The sequence below is a fragment of the Bufo gargarizans genome, chromosome 2 (genome assembly GCF_014858855.1).
Source record: "Bufo gargarizans isolate SCDJY-AF-19 chromosome 2, ASM1485885v1, whole genome shotgun sequence".
Classification (NCBI taxonomy): domain Eukaryota; kingdom Metazoa; phylum Chordata; class Amphibia; order Anura; family Bufonidae; genus Bufo; species Bufo gargarizans.
This window is the reverse complement of record NC_058081.1, coordinates 192,184,291-192,205,501: the sequence shown is the minus strand read 5'-3', so window position 1 is coordinate 192,205,501 and position 21,211 is coordinate 192,184,291. Positions and strand designations below refer to the sequence as shown.

The following is a 21,211-nucleotide window of genomic DNA, read 5'->3' as shown; positions in this document are numbered from 1 at the left end:
GGTCAAAGGTGACAGGGTATGATTAAGGGGGGCAGGAGACTGGCTATGGGTGACACTGGGTATGATTGTACTTGTTTGCACTTGCACTTAAATTATCTGTAATTAAAGAAAACTGTTTGTTACAAAGATTGTTTTCCTCTTTGTGTATGTTTAGGTGAATCGGGGAGGGGGGGGCGCCACGAGATTAGCTCGCACAGGGCGCCTGAAGACCTAAGGCCGGCCCTGATTACAGGTCTAAAGCTGAATATACTGATAACACCTCATGGTGCCATATGAGCAATTACTCATACTGAATAATCAAACTTAACTTCTAAACTGGTTAAAATAAACACAAAAACAAGATTGTGGTAGAGATTGGTCGTGGTCTTTTATTAAGGGTTACATGAATATAATAATACTGATAAAATCACCATAATAATTAAATAAATAACCAATAAATACTCATTTATAATTCATTCCACAATTGTCCCCCCCAGCCAAGCTGGGTGACTTAACCCCCCTTCAATATCAGACCACGACTTCTAATTTTTTTATTTTATAAATGGGAGGGCGGGCGGGCGGGCCGACGTCCTCTTCTTCCAGGCTCCGCGGTGGACAAGCTCCAGACCTGATGCGACCTTCCTTAAATATTCGATTTTCCCGCCCCAGAAATCTTACTCTCCAATCAGGAACAGGCAGAAAACAGCTACCTCAGCAACAGGTAGGCAACCAGGTACCAATCAGATTGCAGCATTAGAATCACCTCAGAAAATGTAAAAATGACATTCATTAGAATACAAAAGACGGGAAAATAAGAGAATTATAAATCCCAATTAACCCTTACCCTGATGCCTCAATGACACCATGGTTGGCATTCAGTATGCCTTCTGTGCCCACTATCATTACCAGCATTTACTACGAGCTGTGAAATGATTATAATTACCACCAAAATAACCTAGTCAGGTACCAACAGCCTCAAAAACATCACGGACGCAGGAAAAAGTCACCTATTTTTATGGACTGTCTAGAAATTTCTGGAGGGTTGGCAGCCCTGGTGACTGCTGTGGCACTACCACCTGTGGTCACATACAGATATTTCCTATCAGTAATCCCTCAGTGTGCAGTCACCTATACACAGTGGCTGATACCAGAGAACAGTAAACTGCAGCAGAGACTCCACATTACAGGACACGCTGCCGGTGAGTGGCTGCAGCAGAGACTCCACATTACAGGGCACGCTGCCGGACTGGCAGTGAGTGGCTGCAGCAGAGAATTCAAAGAGAAAAGGAGGCTTCAGCACCAAGCATGGACGTAAAAGAAATTCCCAATCTTTATTCAGCAATATTCCATATGTACAGCAATCAGTGGCACAGGCTCCCGCTTAATCCCAGGAAATCAACGCGTTTCGAACAAAAGTGTTCTTAGTCATGATGACTAAGAACACTTTTGTTCGAAACGCGTTGATTTCCTGGGATTAAGCGGGAGCCTGTGCCACTGATTGCTGTACATATGGAATATTGCTGAATAAAGATTGGGAATTTCTTTTACGTCCATGCTTGGTGCTGAAGCCTCCTTTTCTCTTTGAATCCACTACACGGACTGACTTGGGTCCGCCTCGTGCACAGCTACATTGGACATCTGAGGTGAGCTGGCTTTTTCTCCTTTTGCCTATGCTGCAGCAGAGACTCCACATTACAGGGTAGGCTGCCGGTGAGTGGCTGCAGCAGAGACTCCACATTACAGGGCACGCTGCCGGACTGGCGGTGAGGGCGCTCGGCTCCGAGTGGCTGCAGCAGTCGCCGTCTCCTCGGATGTGCACTGCTCGGCTCCGAGTGGCTGCAGCAGTCGCCGTCTCCTCGGATGTGCACTGCTCGGCTCCAAGTGGCTGCAGCAGTCGCCGTCTCCTCAGATGTGCACTGCTCGGCTCCGAGTGGCTGCAGCAGTCGCCGTCTCCTCGGATGTGCACTGCTCGGCTCCAAGTGGCTGCAGCAGTCGCCGTCTCCTCGGATGTGCACTGCTCGGCTCCGAGTGGCTGCAGCAGTCGCCGATTCCTCGGATGTGCACTGCTCGGCTCCGAGTGGCTGCAGCAGTCGCCGTCTCCTCGGATGTGCACTGCTCGGCTCCGAGTGGCTGCAGCAGTCGCCGTCTCCTCGGATGTGCACTGCTCGGCGTAGTAAATCTGTGTCTCTCTCTGAACACGCCTGTCTGCGCTGCTCCCTCCCCCTCTCCCTCCACCCTGCAGTCACATCCTGCAGTCTCTGTCTCTCTGCTGCTGCTGTCTCCGGGGTCTCTTCCTGCTGGGATTGGGAGAGACATCTGTCTGTTGTCTCATAAGGTTACCTCACACCCAACCGAGCCGAAGTCCCTCCGAGCCCCCGGCCATTGCAGACTGTCTCTGTAGCCGAGGCCCGTGAGATGTGTGAGGCCCTTGCTAGCTGTCTGTGGATCTAGTAGCCTGCTGCTATACGGATGCTTGTGGACCCAGAAGACTCCTGCGTGGATCTGTGTGGCTGTCTCTTCCTGGATATATGAGCGGCTGTCTCTAGACTCCTAATGACGTCTCACTGGACAGGACTGGCTGGCCGTCTCTTAGCTTCTGTGGATGTCTCTTTCTGCTGTCAGGAGGCCTGAGATCTCCGGGGACAGAAAACAGGGTAATACTATTGAGTCTTGTCGCTATTCTACAGTCTGACACACAGCCTGCATGTACACTGCCCACACTGCATTGTGGTACTTGTAGTCCGCATCACGCACAGGGCACCCCCATGCCAGCAGCAGCACAGTCTGGCGGCCAGATGAGTGCCCCAGCCCCATGCCAGGCATTCCCTATGGGTAATGTGTGCAGTATGTGTATGGTGGTGTTCTAATTGCTGTCAGTATGCTCGGTATTTGTGGTATGCCTGGCAGGATTTGGGATAGTAGTAGAGTGCTGGGAAGATAGGGCAGTGCTGGGGCTGCTCCACCATGGAGAACCTGTGCATATGGGCCCTGGACCTCAGGAAACATATCTATATACTGTATAGATAGGAAGGAGGGCAGCTGTGTAGTGAGGGCCCCATGGCAGGAGGGCAGCTGTGTAGTGAGGGCCCCATGGCAGGAGGGCAGCTGTGTAGTGAGGGCCCCATGACAGGAGGGCAGCTGTGTAGTGAGGGCCCCATGACAGGAGGGCAGCTGTGTAGTGAGGGCCCCATGACAGGAGGGCAGCTGTGTAGTGAGGGCCCCATGACAGGAGGGCAGCTGTGTAGTGAGGGCCCCATGACAGGAGGGCAGCTGTGTAGTGAGGGCCCCATGACAGGAGGGCAGCTGTGTAGTGAGGGCCCCATGACAGGAGGGCAGCTGTGTAGTGAGGGCCCCATGACAGGAGGGCAGCTGTGTAGTGAGGGCCCCATGACAGGAGGGCAGCTGTGTAGTGAGGGCCCCATGACAGGAGGGCAGCTGTGTAGTGAGGGCCCCATGACGGGAAGGCAGCTGTGTAGTGAGGGCCCCATGACGGGAAGGCAGCTGTGTAGTGAGGGCCCCATGACAGGAAGGCAGCTGTGTAGTGAGGGCCCCATGACAGGAGGGCAGCTGTGTAGTGAGGGCCCCATGACGTAAAAGGGAACATTGTAGCCAGGGCCCCATGATGTGAAGGGAGCTGTTTAGTAAGGGCCCCGTTACATTAGGGCAGTGGAAGCCCTCCACTTGTGGAGCATGTATTTTCCTATGGGGACTTCTTGGCTATAGTAATTACCAGGGGGAGATTGGCCATAGACCCTACAGGAAATTTCCGGGCTGGCCGTTGCCCAATCCCTCCGCACACTGCCGGCCGGGTACATAACAATCTGATGCTGATGCACCTGGCTGGCAGCATTCAGCTGTATTGCCCTCCTCAGGACAGTGATAGAGTTGAATACTGCAGTGGGGTCGGCAGTGTCTTGACTGCACTGTGTATTTGGTTCTGCTGGGGCCGTATTGCTGGTCTCGTCTACTTATTTTGGCCCTGCCTTTTGTCAATTTGGACCCACCTACAACATTGGGGACACTTTTTTTTAGTTTTTTTCCTGGGCCACTTTAAGTTCCCAGTCCACCCCTGGTAATTACCTCACAGCAATGGGCAGAGACACAGACGTCCTATGAAGCATCGTCCCCAGCCCCTCCTCGGACCCCACCCTATAGAAACTCCTTCATTCATCTATCCGTTCCTAGTAGCCTGCCATTTACACATTATTATTTTTTTAGTATTCTGATGAATTTTGATCATTTACTTCATGCATACAGGGTGCCCATATAATGAGCATATACAATAAATAGGCTATACCACTGTGGGCTGAACATTAGCCAGGATAAATGGGATACATAGGGTAGCCAGGATAGATGGGTTACATAGGGTAGCCAGGATAGATTGGGTACATAGGGTAGCCAGGATAGATTGGGTACATAGGGTAGCCAGGATAGATTGGGTACATAGGGTAGCCAGGATAGATTGGGTACATAGGGTAGCCAGGATAGATTGGGTACATAGGGTAGCCAGGATAGATGGGGTACATAGGGTAGCCAGGATAGATGGGGTACATAGGGTAGCCAGGATAGATGGGGTACATAGGGTAGCCAGGATAGATGGGGTACATAGGGTAGCCAGGATAGATGGGGTACATAGGGTAGCCAGGATAGATGGGGTACATAGGGTAGCCAGGATAGATGGGGTACATAGGGTAGCCAGGATAGATGGGATACATAGGGTAGCCAGGATAGATGGGGTACATAGGGTAACCAGGATAGATGGGGTACATAGGGTAGCCAGGATAGATGGGGTACATAGGGTAGCCAGGATAGATGGGGTACATAGGGTAACCAGGATAGATGGGGTACTTAGGGTAGCCAGGATAGATGGGGTACTTAGGGTAGCCAGGATAGATGGGGTACATAAGGTAGCCAGGATAGATGGGGTACTTAGGGTAGCCAGGATAGATGGGGTACTTAGGGTTGCCAGGATAGATGGGGTACATAAGGTAGCCAGGATAGATGGGGTACTTAGGGTAGCCAGGATATATGGGATACTTAGGGTAGCCAGGATATATTTGGTACATAGGGTAGCCAGGATATATTTGGTACATAGGGTAACCAGGATATATGGGGTACTTAGGGTAGCCAGGATAGATGGGGTACTTAGGGTAGCCAGGATAGATGGGGTACTTAGGGTAGCCAGGATAGATGGGGTACTTAGGGTAGCCAGGATAGATGGGGTACTTAGGGTTGCCAGGATAGATGGGGTACATAAGGTAGCCAGGATAGATGGGGTACTTAGGGTAGCCAGGATAGATGGGGTACTTAGGGTTGCCAGGATAGATGGGGTACATAAGGTAGCCAGGATAGATGGGGTACTTAGGGTAGCCAGGATATATGGGATACTTAGGGTAGCCAGGATATATTTGGTACATAGGGTAGCCAGGATATATTTGGTACATAGGGTAACCAGGATATATGGGGTACTTAGGGTAGCCAGGATAGATGGGTTACTTGCATACTCTTATCTGGATTTACAGTTGGGGCACATTTACTATTACCCTGCACTTGTGGGTGGTAGTCCAGGATATGGTGCATGCTGTTGGCAAAAAGGGTATTAGATAGTGTCAGGTTGTGCGTGGTATTTTCACTGCTGCTTTTCTGAAATGTTGAAAAAACACATTTAATGTAGATTTATGCCAAAATGTAGTGTCCCGGTATAGGGCAGTGTACCTGAACCAGTGGCAATTGGACCAGGCATGCCCCTCAGGTCACCTACATGTACCATTGGGCACCCAATGCCAAGCAGTGAGAATATTATAGTCAAACGTTCCTTATCTTTATCAGTAACGTACTGCTATACCACTTGTTAACTTTGGATATCGTATTCAGCCCAAAAAAACTGTTGGTGACGTTTGCTAGATGGACATTTCCACACTCAAAAAGTAAAATCCACAGTTTTTGCTGAATTATCTCCAACCCACAAATTGTAACTCGCCAGAGATCCACGGATTTCTGAAATGAATTAAGAAGGTAGGATAAGGTACGGAATTAATTCTGTCCCTGGTCCTCCCTGTTGGATACGCCTCACTAATTGTCATACATACGCAGTCGGGCCCAGCGATCAAGAGATATAATCACGTCACCACATCGCCCATGGCCTGTGTGTCTGTAAATGTACAGTTTGCAAATCACGTCTTTAAAGGGAGTCCGTTGCCAGATTCCGGACTGCTCTATGAAGTAGTGCTGCACATAAGGAGTCCAGATCTCTATTTTTACTTTCCAACCGCCCCCTGTTCTCCTTCTGTTAGCCCTGAAAGATGCACTGAAATACACAGTAAGGCCTCATGCACGCGAACGGATCCGCAAAACATGGCGGCGTCCGTGTGCGTACCGCAATTTGTGGAACGGCACGGACAGCTATTGATATAACTGCCTATCCTTGTCTATATAATATATATATATATATAAATTTTTAATTTTTTTTTGTGGGGACGCTGAACGGACATGCGGATGCAGGCAGCACATGAGTTTGCTGTCTCCATCTTTTAAGATAATTAACAGTTTTGCATGTGATCCACAGAAACATGGATCGTACGTGGACTGAGACTCCGACCGTGTGCTTGAGGCCTAAGAGAAACAACAGTCCTGCAGGTACGATGCCTTTTAGTGGCTAACAAATGTCTCTTCATGACACCGTGCCTCTGCTCTTTTTGTATATATCTTGCGGTACGCATGACGAAGAGTCTCGAAAGTTTGCTATGCCACTGATGTCATCACTGATTTGTGAATGAGGCCGTTGTGGCTTCAGAAATTGCTCCAAAATGGCACCTCTAAAAGCACCCTTAGGCCTCTTTCACACGAGCGTGACGGATTAGGTCCGGATGCGTTCAGGGTGCGTTCAGTGAAACTCGCACTATTTTGCAAGCAAGTTCAGTCAGTTTTGTCTGCGATTGCGTTCAGTTGTTCAGTTTTTTCCGCGCGGGTGCAATGCATTTTGATGCGTTTTTGACGCGCGTGATAAAAAACTGAATGTTTACAAACAACATCTCTTAGCAACCATCAGTGTAAAAACGCATCGCACCCGCACTTGCTTGCGGATGCAATGCGTTATTCACTTCTATGGGGCCCGGGCTGCGTGAAAAACGCAGAATATAGAACATGCTGCGATTTTCATGCAACGCAGAACTGATGCGTGAAAAACAACGCTCATGTACACAGCCCCATTGAAATGAATGGGTCAGGATTCAATGCGGGTGCTATGCATTCACATCACGCATTGCACCCGCGCGGAAAACTCGCTCGTGTGAAAGGGACCTTAGGCCTCTTTCAGACGAGCGTATTTACAATGCGTATATAGTCCGGATTTTATGTTCCGGAATCTGCTGCTAATGTTGATGAATAGGGCTATTCACATGGGCGATTAATTTCCGTCAGTATTTGAAATCCGCAGCATGTCCGAGTTTTGTGCAGATTTGTTTCCAAAAAACACACATTACAGTCCATGGGAGTGCATCAAAACTGCACGGAGGAAGGAATACGCACGTAAATCCTGATGCAATACTGATGGTATATCATCCCCATCCACGATACGTCCTGACACACAATGTAAGTCAATGGGGACGGATCAGTTTTAACTGGCACAATAGAAAACTTATCCGTCCTCCATTGACTTTCAATGTTGTTCAAGACGTCTTGGCTATGTTACAGATAATACAAACGGATCAGTTCATGACTGATGCATATGGTTGTATTATCTGAACAGATGCGTCCATGACGGATTCGCACAAAATGCGAGTGTGAAAGTAGCCTTACCTACATGGCATGCAATTAACCATTTGCAGGCATAGTTTAGAAAAATCTTCAATAATTTGCAAGACTGACCTCAGGGAGAGTGGTTTTGGAGGTCCATTGTCTTTGCCCAGTCACCAAAATGCATATATTATTGATAAATGGAGAAATAAGGGTGGAGAGTAGACTTATCCCTAAGTGGAGTCTTCAAGGTCCCAGTAGCCACTGTGCTGTACAGTGGGGGCCACAGTCACATAGTCACCCAGTTTCCTCGCTTGTATGCTATTATGTACAATTATAAGAAATACAAATTAGGTAATTCCAGAGCCAAGTTACCCAAGATCTGACAAAAAGTAGCGCCTGGAGAGCGTTCAGATACTGCTCGCCCCGATCAGTACATGGAGGCGCATCACATGGTGCATCGTTTCCATTCTTCTGAATGGGGTGGTTTTGGTCAATATGAAAATCTGCCGTGTGTGAAGGCACCTTTAAAGATGCCCTTCTAGAGGTGAATCATTCCATTGCGTGCCCGCTGCACACCTGAGCTGGATTTAGCAGGTGGTATTTGGTTTCATTTTCATTGTGCCGAGCTGTAAGTGGCTCTTCTGCTGATTGGCATGTATGTAGGAAAAGGTTTGGTTTTTTGAAAGTGAAGCCTGTTGGGAGAGGAGCTGTGCATGCCAACGATGAAGGGGGTCTGTCTCTGCCCATAGTCATGTGGATGGAAGAGGAGATAAAGCTTGGCATGACCCCACAGCCGGTGCAGTAACATCTGTCACTGAAATCTGCCCTGACCCAGATAGCGGCTCCTTCTGTAATACACCAGTATTGTCATCTTCTACAAGGCTTTTCACAGCTTGTCCGGGAAGAGGTTAACCAGAGTCCTTCTGTTTGTAGCACAAAGCTCTTTTCATCTTGTGGGACGATGACATTTTCACATGACGGGAGACAACCCCAGGATATCCCATAACTGGAAAGTGCAAGCTCCATCTTTGAGTCATGTACTGTGGCACGTTATTTTCTTGCCCTCATTCGCGGTCCGTTATCAGTGACTCACTTGTACCCTCTTTCTTATTATTACCTCGTGACATACTTTGCTAAAAAGAGATGGGGCTTCTTGCCCTTTTCTGTGTGCTCACTATGTGTTTCCATGTTCTGACACGTTTCTAGCTTCTGAAAGCCATTCAAGCTAAAGGGGGGGTCGTGCCATGAGAGCGGAGATCCATCTTTGTAATAGAGTGAGGGCGAGCTGGTCGCCACTGTCCATGATCTCCATATCCCCTAATAGGACATAGGGACAGAGTTGTCCATATAAGCAACCATTGCTTTCCAGCGTTTTGTGGTGGTTAGTAAAGGATGGAGCCCTATGTACTTCACATGGTGCCGCATCCAATCCGCATTTTTTGCAGGTCGGATGCGGAGCCATTCACTTCAATGGGCCCGCAAAAGATGCAAAAAGCACACCATGTGCTGTCCACATCCGCACGTCCGTTCTGTGCCGTCCGCAAAATTATAGAACATGTCCTATTATTGTCCGCATAAAGGCCAAGGCTAGGACTGTTCTTTTAGGGACTGAACGTTCCATTCTGCAAAATGTGGATTGCACACGGACGGTATCTGCGTTCTACGGACCGTAAAACAGCCAATGGTTGTGTGCATGAGTCCTTAGAGTAGGTTCACACTGAGTTTTTTGGAGGAAGATTTTCCTGCAGGTTTTTCAGCCAGAAGTGAATCCAGCAGGAAGAAGAGGTATCATTCTTTCCTTTTTATTTCCAATTCCTTCCTGCTTCTGGCTTTGGCCGAAAAACCTGCAGGGAAATCTGTCTCAAAACCTTCTCCAAAAAAAGATGACGTGTGACCCTACCCTTAGGCACTGGGATTGGATACACCCAATTTAATTGGCTGCCACATTTCATAACACAGTTGGATTTCATATGTAGGTAAAGGGAAGTAGTCTTCTGGCATTCCTTACTAAAGTCTTTAAAGGAGTTGTCTCACTTCAGGCATTTATCATGTAGAGAAAGTGAATACAAGGCACTTACTAATGTACTGTGGTTGTCCATATTGCCTCCTTTAGTGGCTGGATTAATTTTTCTATCACATTATATACACTGCTTGTTTCCATTGTTACCACCACCCTGTAATCCAGCAGTGGTGGTCGTGGTTGCACACTATAGGTAAAGGCACCAGCCTTTCTGGTGGCTGGGACAAGGGAAGTGCGAGTAGGTTGGCGCATTTCCCTATAGTGTGGAAGCACGCCCACTGCTGCTGGATTTCAGGGTAGTCGTAACCATGGAAACGAGCAGAGTATAACAAATCCAGTCAGCAAAGGAGGCAATATGGACTGTCACAATACATTAGTAAGTGCCTTGTATTAACTTTCTCTACATGATACATGCCATTTGCTGAAGTGACACAACCCCTTATAACTAGTTCAAATGAAATGCTGCAAATACAGGCACCCACTATATATAAGCACGCTCACTACATACATAATTGTACACATGTACCATTCTTTACAGCCACACATTAACTGCATACATGGTCACACGTGCAATGCACCTATGCATGTACAATCAGTACATGCAGCCATGCATGTATGCACACAGAATATATACATACATACTTGACACATAATGTCCACATTACGGACTCCTATCGCTGCCCCTGCATTTTGCTTCCCTAGGCAGGTGCCCTTGGGCCCTAGTGGCAAATGCAGTCCTGGATAGAAGTGACTTTTGTGTTAGTTTTTCTGCAGTGATCAGAGCACTGACAGCCTTGTTCACATGTGGTGTCATTGACCACTTCTCAGGAGTTTCAGAAGGACAGCGGTTATAAGAGTTCTCTCATAGATATTACGGTGTCCTCATAGTGTTTCTCTCACTGGGGAGTGTCTTGCTGATCCGGTTGGCTATCGCACAGCATTTACTTTGGCACACTGGTAAATAGGCGGCGTGTATTTATAGTTTGTTTGCCTTCTCGCTGTTATGTTTGGCTTTACTTGTATCTAATTTGTTGCTATCATTTTGTATATTTGTGTACATAGGTAGCAAGATGGCTTTGGGGTGCCACTCAGTTTCTCCTATTTATTATGTGTCTTGTTCATGCCCTCTTGTCACAGTGTTGTTATTATTGGCTATGCTCTGATGTAGCTGATCTGCTGCCAGGCGAGAGTCAGGACTTCACCATACACATTAAAAGCGTTTCTTCAGATTTAAATATGATGACCTATCCTCAGGATAGGTCATCAGTGGGCGCCAACACCAGGGACCCCCACCGACGGTGAGCGCCGCAGCCTTCTCCGTGCTTACCAAGTTCAGCGCCGTACATTGTATAGTGGCTGTGCTTGGTATGACATCTCAGCCCCTGGGCCATGTGACTGATGAACATGTGGTCACTTGGCCTAGGTAGAGCTGAGAGACGGCCACGGTGCTACTGATTGGCGGGGTCCGACCGTCCGGGGTGTTGGACCCCACCGATCAGATACTGATGTCTAATCCAGAGGAGAAGTCATCATTATTTAAGCCTGCAGGATGTGGGTATATGGACACATCTTAAATTTTTTTCTTCTTTTTAAAAGCGGAATTGTGGAAGTGGCATAACTGGGGTTTGTTAGAAGCAAGTAACACAGATGTATCAATGTCTAGTGATACTATTTTGCTGTGTAAAGTTTAAGTAAATGTTTCATAGCATTCATTAGTATTAGAGACATTGGTATGTCGCAGACTAATGAGTTGGCAAAGCCGGTCCCTACAACAGAATTCATTAGTCCTCCCTGTTGAGTTGTTATTGTCCTGCATTACAGCATCTCCATCTTAATAAAAGCCTGATCCAGAAGACGGGCTTGTGGTTTCTACTTTCAGTATCTTGATCCTTTTACATTGTTCTCCATTTCCCTCAATCACGTGAGTAACCCCGGTGAATGTCGCTTCTGTGTAACCCGTATGACACATCACATTCTACGGCCATTTGTCACACTGGTATTTCAAGATGCGGCCACCAGGGAAAGACAAATATGTAGAAATGCTAAAAAAAAAATAATCCTAGAAATCACATGTATTTGAATGGAATGTCTCAGTTTACAGGATAAGAAGCTACAAGGTTGGATATGGCATCAATTCAGTCACTGGGCACTGCTGTAATAGCTGGGAAATTGGGGTCGCTTCATGTACGTGTCCCTAGTGGCTTACTGAAGTATGTAGAGACTAATGGGCATATTGAGGCCGTATACATACTGTATAGACCATGCAGATGTACAGAACAGATTTCCTGTAACATATAAACGTACCATTAGGCATCATAGATGAGTCCCATATGGCTCTGTACTATAGAGCTCTATGGACTCCATGATGCTCCAGTAGTTGCCTTAGTTGGAAGCTATCATAGGGGTTGTCCCCGCTGATCAGGTCCTGCTGCTTCATCTTCTTCCTAGGCCAGTGACATCACATGGCCTAGACGCGGATGAATGGGCCTGGACTGCAATACCATCAGAGGAGGCCGCAAAACTCGTGATTGGTAGGGGTGCTGGCAGTTGGCGCCCGCCAATTACCAATCCTGAGAATAGGCCATCAATCTCAAAATCCCAGACAACCCCTTTAATACGGCTGCGTGCGTGTTACCTTTTGAAACAGTGGATCCAATTTCACTTCTGCTGTAATAATGTTTCCTATTTAAAGGATCTATCATCGTAGTTTTATTTTTTTAAAATATAGAAACACAGTGACACTCCGTAATAATTGCTGCCGGGTTTTGAGAGGTTTGTATCACACGTTTTCATTGCCGCTAGATATGAAATACTGCCACATGTTTGCTTTTATTGGCTGTGGTTTACAAGTAAAAATTTCCTCCTGTAATTGTTTCAAAAATCTTTTGGATCCTACTGAATACCCCGGCTTATTAGATCTCATCAGCCGTGTATGAGACAATGTAACCTCTGTTGGGATGGTTTCTGGTAGATGCGGTAAGTCTGACATCCTCAGGCTTTCCTTTTTACAGGCAGACGTGGGGCTCCGTGTCAGGACTGTTCCATCCATGTGTCATTCTAGGAGGGTGGGACGCATTCTGAGGACCATGTGTCAGTTCCTCCTGTCACTTGTGAGCTTTTGTAAGAAGAGACTGTCTGGCTTTGTCTCTGTGTGGGGGATGTGACGTGCCAAGCCTCTTTTGTAAAGGGACATATGGGAAGGGCTTTCTGTTCTGTCATTGAGAAGCAGCCTTCATGTGTCTAGTACCGAGACATCCCTTCTCTATACTGCTACATCCAGTCAGTGGGCAACCAAGGCTGTAAACTTCATGGCCTTCAGTGTGCACTGATGCTTTCTGCATTGCTGTCACATCCTATTAACACTGTGCCTGCTATTGGGGCATATTTACTATTGAAAAAGCTCAATTTTTGGTGCAATCTGTGCCTAGAAAAAGGTCTTAAATACTTTGCACTGCATATACTGCACTTAAACACTTTTCTAACCTTTCTATGCCTCATCCGAAAGGAGCAGTGGCTTGTATGCGCCGCTGTGTGGCAAAAATGAATTTTGTCACATTTTGGAGTAAAACCAAAAGCCTAGTAAAAACTAGTTTAATTGCGGGTTTACATGACTCAATTGTTGGGCAGATCATTGGGGGCGGACGTTCATACAAATGCTCTGTCCATCTAAAGGTGCAGCCGGTGGCCTGATGAATGAGCGAAAGGCTTGCTCATTGGGTAAAATGATCATTAGTGCAGGCACTTAAATTATTGTTTCTGGGCAGCAGATTGTGCGGTCTAAACAGCGATCTGTGGCCCAGAAACAATGCAGATGTATGGGGGCGAGCATTAGCCATGCCTCATCCTCATACAGAGAAGGAGATCGCTGAATGTACATGCGGAGGTCTCCTCCACTGAGCGAGCAGCTGACTGTCGGGAAGGAACGCTTCCTTCCGGATAATCGACTGATCCTCAGAGCGTTTGAATGCACTGTTTCCCTTATAGCCAGTATTCATAACTGTACCCCAGTAATGTTTTATATATGTTATGACTGTTACTACATCACACTTTTCTCAGTGGATAATTTATTTAATTGCTCATCCAGAGCAGTAATGATGCGCCATTCATCAAGACTACGAATGTAATCTCTAGATGAAACAGGCTCCAAGTATCTGCTCAGTAAAAGCATCCCTTCATGAGATCACATGTAAAAGGTTCATATATATATTATATTTTTTATTATTAAAGCACCATTCATTCCATGGCGCTGTACATATGATGAGGGGTGCACATACATACAGACAATTGCACTAAGCATGAATAAGACGAGTTACAGACTGGTACAGAGGGAGAGAGAGAGAGAGCCCTGCCTGTGAGGCTTACAATCTACAAGGTGTGTGTGTGTGTGTGTGTGTGTGTGTATATGTATATGTGTATATGTGTGTATATATATATATATATATATATATATATATATATATTTATTAACAGTACAGACCAAAAGTTTGGACACACCTTCTCATTCAAAGAGTTTTCTTTATTTTCATGACTATGAAAATTGTAGATTCACACTGAAGGCATCAAAACTATGAATTAACACATGTGGAATTATATACATAACAAAAAAGTGTGAAACAACTGAAAATATGTCATATTCTAGGTTCTTCAAAGTAGCCACCTTTTGCTTTGATTACTCCTTTGCACACTCTTGGCATAGTCATGAAAATAAATAAAACTCTTTGAATGAGAAGGTGTGTCCAAACTTTTGGTCTGTACTGTATATTTATGATAAATTCCACGGCACATCCCCCAAAAACTTGAGTTTTATTCACCAGAAATACAGCAACGTTTTAATCCCATGAGTGGATCATCACTGCTTGAGAAAGATCCCACTGAGTGGATTGAAACGTTGCTGTATTTCTGGTGAATAAAAAGCAAGTTTTTTTGGGATGTGCCGTGGAATTTATCATTTTATGTAAGTAAGGTGGGTGGATCGCCCCCACAGCCGCTGGCGCCCAGACACGTTATTTTCTTTTTGCTGTGCTGCTATATATATATATATATATATATATATATATATGCAATGAAAGTCCGCAGCCCTCCTTAAAAGATAAAATGTGCTCTTTATTCACACATATCAAAGTGACAACGTTTCGGTTCTCTCACAGAACCTTTCTCAAGTCAGGTGAGAGAACTGAAATGTTGTCACTTGATATGTGTGAATAAAGAGCACATTTTATCTTTTAAGGAGGGCTGCGGACTTTCATTGCCTGTTTTCTATCCTGAATCGAGGGATCACTGCCTGCACCCTATACCTTTAAAACTACAAGGGAGTGCTGCCTGACTTCTTCTATGGAGATATATATATATATATATATATATATATATATATATATATATATATATATATATATATATATACACAGTACAGACCAATAGTTTGGACACACCTTCTCATTCAAAGAGTTTTCTTTATTTTCATGACTATGAAAATTGTAGATTCACACTGAAGGCATCAAAACTATGAATTAACACGTGGAATTATATACATAACAAAAAAGTGTGAAACAGCTGAAAATATGTCATATTCTAGGTTCTTCAAAGTAGCCACCTTTTGCTTTGATTACTGCTTTGCACACTCTTGGCATTCTCTTGATGAGCTTCAAGAGGTAGTCACCTGAAATGGTCTTCACTTCACAGGTGTGCCCTTTCAGGTTTAATAAGTGGGATTTCTTGCCTTTATAAATGGGGTTGGGACCATCAGTTGCGTTGAGGAGAGGTCAGGTGGATACACAGCTGATAGTCCTACTGAATAGACTGTTAGAATTTGTATTATGGCAAGAAAAAAGCAGCTAAGTAAAGAAAAACGAGTGGCCATCATTACTTTAAGAAATGAAGGTCAGTCAGTTCGAAAAATTGGGAAAACTTTGAAAGTGTCCCCAAGTGCAGTCACAAAAACCATCAAGCGCTACAAAGAAACTGGCTCTCATGCGGACCGCCCCAGGAAAGGAAGACCAAGAGTCACCTTTGCTGCGGAGAATAAGTTCATCCGAGTCACCAGCCTCAGAAATCGCAGGTTAACAGCAGCTCAGATTAGAGACCAGGTCAATGCCACACAGAGTTCTAGCAGCAGACACATCTCTACAACAACTGTTAAGAGGAGACTGTGTGAATCAAGCCTTCATGGTAGAATATCTGCTAGGAAACCACTGCTAAGGACAGGCAACAAGCAGAAGAGACTTGTTTGGGCTAAAGAACACAAGGAATGGACATTAGACCAGTGGAAATCTGTGCTTTGGACTGATGAATCCAAATTTGAGATCTTTGGTTCCAACCACCGTGTCTTTGTACGACGCAGAAAAGGTGAACGGATGGACTCTACATGCCTGGTTCCCACCGTGAAGCATGGAGGAGGAGGTGTGATGGTGTGGGGGTGCTTTGCTGGTGACACTGTTGGGGATTTATTCAAAATTTAAGGCATACTGAACCAGCATGGCTACAACAGCATCTTGCAGCGGCATGCTATTCCATCCGGTTTGCGTTTAGTTGGCGAATCATTTATTTTTCAACAGGACAATGACCCCAAACACACCAGGCTGTGTAAGGGCTATTTGACCATGAAGGAGAGTGATGGGGTGCTGCGCCAGATGACCTGGCCTCCACAGTCACCGGACCTGAACCCAATCGAGATGGTTTGGGGTGAGCTGGACCGCAGAGTGACGGCAAAAGGGCCAACATGTGCTAAGCATCTCTGGGAACTCCTTCAAGACTGTTAGAAGACCATTTCAGGTGACTACCTCTTGAAGCTCATCAAGAGAATGCCAAGAGTGTGCAAAGCAGTAATCAAAGCAAAAGGTGGCTACTTTGAAGAACCTAGAATATGACATATTTTCAGTTGTTTCACACTTTTTTGTTATGTATATAATTCCACATGTGTTAATTCATAGTTTGATGCCTTCAGTGTAAATCTACAATTTTCATAGTCATGAAAATAAAGAAAACTCTTTGAATGAGAAGGTGTGTCCAAACTTTTGGTCTGTACTGTGTGTGTGTGTATATATATATATATATATATATATTTATATATATATATATAGAAAAAAAAATTGAGATATATTAGTAGAACTATATTATGATGTACTTTACTGTGTGTTATTCTCTGTTGTGTGGCCCATAGCTGATTAGAATTGATTGACCCACATTGTCACCCCCTTCTGCCCTTGCAGGCTCACTTTATCGAGTATTCTATTAATAGATCCTTTTATTTTTCACAGTAAATATGTAACATTTGGGGCTATTTTTTAGAAGGCACGCTGAGAATCCGATGGTGAAAATCCAGGTAGTCCTTGTCTGGCACAGCGTGGATGATGGGTGGTTGGCGCAGTGGCGCTGCTCCTTGTACAGCGAGCCATGTGTGCTGTTACTGGGAACAGCTGTAGGGAGAGGAAGCACGTGCCTCACATGACTCTATGATATGGAGGCACATACAATTAATTCTTTATGGGAAGCGCTTACTGTGCCTCTCCGTTCCTGGCCTTCCCACATTTCTATATCTATTTCTGATTTCAGTGATGACTATTCATTGGGATGACCATAACTGAAATGCCATTTCCTGTAACAACCATGGATTGTTTCCACCCCCAAGAAACTACAAGTGAGCATATGTCCTTGAGTGTAACCCGTCTATAGTGGTGTTTAGAAATTATATATATATCTGATATAAGTTTAACTTCTCTTGGAAGACTGCAGGTTATTCAGAGGTGACTTGTGTTCAGGAAAAACTTGCTTGTCCCTCTAAGGCTCCTCCTTAAGTGTCCTTTAATGTAAAACTGGGCAGAGAATGATGGAGTCCTCTTTCCTGTAAACATTGCTGACATATATAACCTCGCTCAGTTTCCTTTTCCTATCCCTTCTACTTATGCTGCACATTCTAAAATGCATTAATTAGAGGGGGGTGGCTATATTCTTACCATGCTGAATAACCATGTAGATAACTGTTCGTCTCCCGTGTATAAAAAAAAAAAAGAATAAATCAAACCCATATTTTATCATTATTTTAAAGGGGTAATCTCACTTCACGAATGGCATTTATCCTATCCTAGCCTATGCGCGCTCCTACGGCTCCTACCACCAGAGAGGCCGGCACTATTTCTTATAGTGTGCACGCACGACCAGCACTGCTGGATTATAGGGTGCTCGTAACTATGGAAATTAGCCATGTATAATGTCATAGAAAAATTAATCCAACCAGCAAAGGAGGCAATATGGACAATCTTCTGAATACATTAGTAAGTGCCTTGTATGAACTTTTTGTACATCAGGGATCAGCAACCTTCGGCTCTCCAGGTGTGGTGAAGCTATGACTCCCCTTGCTCTTGCTTGACTGTTCTCAGAACTCCCATGGAAGTGAATGGAGCATGCTGGGGGTTGTAGTTTTGCAACAGCTGGAGTGCCGGAAGTTGCTGACCCCTGCTCAACATGATAAATGGCATTTGCTGAAGTGAGACAACCCCTTTTAAGTATATGAATTTATAGTAATACGCTTTTCATGTGGGCTTTTTTTCTGGGGACCCTTTTTAATTGATTTAGGTTCAAGGTAAGGGGTACTCCCATGATCAATGTTAAAAAATAGCAAATCGACATCATATAGGACATGACTATCTGGTTCTAGCTTTGCTAAAAAGAGTCATGGATCCAGTGATCTCTCCATTTATTCCTCCAATTACTCCGCTAGATTCTCTTCAGACCGGTAGCACGGGGTGGGATGTTGTCCTTTCTCAGGGGGCCGTGTCCTGGCCGTGTTTTTCCTCTGGGTTGGGGGGGCATTATAATGAAGTAAAGGAATTACAAAGGTAACTAGTTTTTCCTTCTGAATTATGTTAAAACAATATTTGCTGGTGCCACTATTCCACTGTTACTGCCAGTTTCACTACTTCGGATTTGTCAAGGGTCATGACGCTTGATGGACTTTGACAATGCTGAAATCGCAAAACCAGTCTGGCAACGTCTGTGATCCTTGACGTTGTGTTTGATCTGCTTATGAACAAGATTTGTATCTTGTACGCTTAATAACAGACGAGAAAAAAACCATTTTAAAGTGCGTTCAAGCAGATCTGGAGCTTTAGGCTTTTGCTTACAGTCATAGGGGAAGATATATTAAAACCGGTAGTTTCCCATGGCAACCACTCAGATTCCACTAATTATTTTTCAGTGGCCCTTTTGAAAGCAGCAACCTGAAGGGCACCTACTCAACTCTTCCTTTGCATAACACTTAATACATCTCTCCTAGAATCATAACCAGTAACCCTGATGTCCCACTCCACCAGGGTTACCTTAAAGGGGTTGTCTCATCACAGACAATGGGGGCATATCGCTAGTATATGCCCCCAATGTCTGATAGGTGCGGGTCCCACCCCCGGAACCTGCACCTATATTGAGAACGGAGCCCCTAAAACAGGGGTGTCAAACTCAAATTCATCGGGGGCCGCATCAGCAGTTTGGTCACCCTCAAAGGGCCGGTTGTATCGGACTTATGGGGGATCTGTGGGTGACACTCATGGGGGATCTGTGGGTGACACTCATGGGGGATCTGTGGGTGACACTCATGGGGGATCTGTGGGTGACACTCATGGGGGATCTGTGGGTGACACTCATGGGGGATCTGTGGGTGACACTCATGGGGGATCTGTGGGTGACACTCATGGGGGATCTGTGGGTGACACTCATGGGGGATCTGTGGGTGACACTCATGGGGGATCTGTGGGTGACACATATATAGCATCTTATGCTATGTGTCATCCACAGATCCCCTCCATAAGTGTCCCTGTAGTGTATGACCCTCAATACACGGGCTAAGGGCCGGCATCTGCTTTTATAATGACAGCGGGGCCCGTGCAGTGACTATTTTACTACACGGGCCCCGCTCACTGTATAATCGTATCTCTAATAGTTAATGGTTACCGTATGTATATAATCGCATAAGGAGCGCTGTGTATTATCGGTACTTACAACTACAAGCGCACGCCGAGAGGGAGGAGGAGGCAGGAGGCAGGCCGGTGTTCCGTGAAAAGTTGGTACCTGTTAAAAGTTGGTACCCTCGTCACTTCCGATACTGACGTCAGGTTGAAATGAAGGTGTGAGCTGAGAGCTCGGCTCCTCATTGGCTAATGCGAAGGCGTGTTGGCGCTTGCGCAGACGCAACATGGGTGCCATGATTTCACATGTAGCGGCTGTGAACGCGCAGAGGGAGGGAGGGAACCTTGGATTTACGGCCCACCGCGCATGCGCGAATAGGCTTGGCCGCAATGTAAAATTTTGGTTTATAGGACCTGAGGGAGGGGAGGGACGCAGGGGGGGGGGGGGCGGGGTTTGGCCGCTCTGTGATTGGTCATTCAAGGTACCATACTTTAACGGTGCACATCATGCCATCGGAGCCGAGGGAGGGAGGGAGGGGAGGGACGCAGGGAGGGGGCGGAACTTGGCCGCTCTGCGATTGGTCATGGGGGTACCATAATTTAATGGTGCACATCATGCCATAGGAGCCGAGGGACGCAGGGAGGGGGGTGGGGCTTGGCCGCTCTGTGATTGGTCATTCAAGGTACCATACTTTAACGGTGCACATCATGCCTAGGATCCGAGGGAGGGACGCAGGGAGGGGGGCGGGGCTTGGCCGCTCTGTGATTGGTCATGGGGGTACCATAATTTAACGGTGCACATCATGCCTAGGAGCCGAGGGACGCAGGGAGGGACAGGCGCTGGCAGCGTGAGTCATACGTCATGCGCCCACGCCGCCTGCTTCATTCATAAAGTGGGCGGCGCAGGCGCGTGACGTATGACTCACACTGCCAGCGCCCATCCTCCCAGCCTGCCTCCTTCCTCCTCTCGGCGAGCGCTTGTAGTTGTAAGTACCGGTAATGCACAGCGCTCCTTTTGCGGTTTATTATCACTTCCTGCAGGGGCCGCCTGCAGGAAGTGATAATAAAAGGCGTAGGCTGGAGGCCGGCGGCGGCTACGCGGGCCACATGACGAGGTCTGGCGGGCCGGATTCGGCCCGCGGGCCTTGTGTTTGACACCCGTGCCCTAAAAGATGGAGGGCGCCGTGCACATGCGCAGCCGCCCTCCTTTCATTTTTTATAGGGCCGCCTAAAATAGCCGAGAGCTGGCGCAGCTATTAACATTGGGCCCAGAGAAGTGAATGGGAGCGGTGGCCGGTCATGTGCGGGGAGCTCCCATTCACTTCTATGGGGAGAGCGCTTGGTGGTGGCCGGACTGGTGCTCCATCCACAGCTTTTTGGGGCTCCGTTCCTGATATAAGTGCAGGTCCCAGCTATGGGACCTGCACCTATCTAACAATGGGGGCATATCCTAGCGATATGTCCCCATTATCTGAGATGAGACAACCCCTTTAAGTATTCAGAACATGTACAAGAACAATAAACACAGTGGCCCAGATTTACTAATGTGTCTGCTCCTAAAATCTGTCTAAAAAGTAGTGCA

General features: G+C 46.4%; 1 protein-coding gene across 4 annotated transcripts in view; it reads left to right on the top strand.

The window, feature by feature from the left end:
- Positions 1 to 2,228: 2,228 nt before the first annotated feature.
- MYO9A (myosin IXA) overlaps positions 2,229 to 21,211 on the top strand; it is a 118,069-nt gene continuing 99,086 nt past the window's right edge. For 2 of the 4 annotated variants that reach the window (XM_044279826.1, XM_044279823.1), the window contains exon 1: positions 2,229 to 2,633. The gene's annotated coding sequence lies outside the window, so the exon portion shown is untranslated. Of the gene's footprint in view, positions 2,634 to 6,544; positions 6,616 to 21,211 lie in introns of all 4 variants that reach the window. The other 2 variants (XM_044279824.1, XM_044279825.1) reach the window with 2 other exon arrangements.